Source organism: Cottoperca gobio, unplaced genomic scaffold, assembly GCF_900634415.1.
Source record: "Cottoperca gobio unplaced genomic scaffold, fCotGob3.1 fCotGob3_230arrow_ctg1, whole genome shotgun sequence".
In the NCBI taxonomy this organism is placed as follows: domain Eukaryota; kingdom Metazoa; phylum Chordata; class Actinopteri; order Perciformes; family Bovichtidae; genus Cottoperca; species Cottoperca gobio.
The window spans coordinates 124,261-124,682 of NW_021166859.1; positions in this window are offsets into that span (position 1 = coordinate 124,261).

The following is a 422-nucleotide window of genomic DNA, read 5'->3' on the forward strand; positions in this document are numbered from 1 at the left end:
CCTTTCGAGGCTTTTTGTGATGGATGATACAAGTTTGTAGTTTTACTCTGAAGGGCTCCTGAGCAGCAGACCCATTTTGTGAATTATTCAGTGGTTTTAGTTTGAAAAAACACTTTATTTTGAAGCTGTGTGTTTGTGAATTCAATATTTATTATGTTGAAAAAATACAAATTGTGCTCTGAAGGATTGAAGCTTGTCAAACATCTATTTTGAAAAGGCTTTTACTGTGAAGGATTTACTAAACGTGGCTCAGTTATGGAGAGACTTTTTTTAGTAAGAACTGAATGTTGTTTTGACATTTATTGTGAAAAGAAAGCAGATAAAAGGAGCTTCTGTGATGAAGTGTTGGACATTTTTTGCAGTTTTATTGTGAAATCATTGTGTGATCTGTCTTGAGGGCAATCAGCCAATCAGACGCCCAG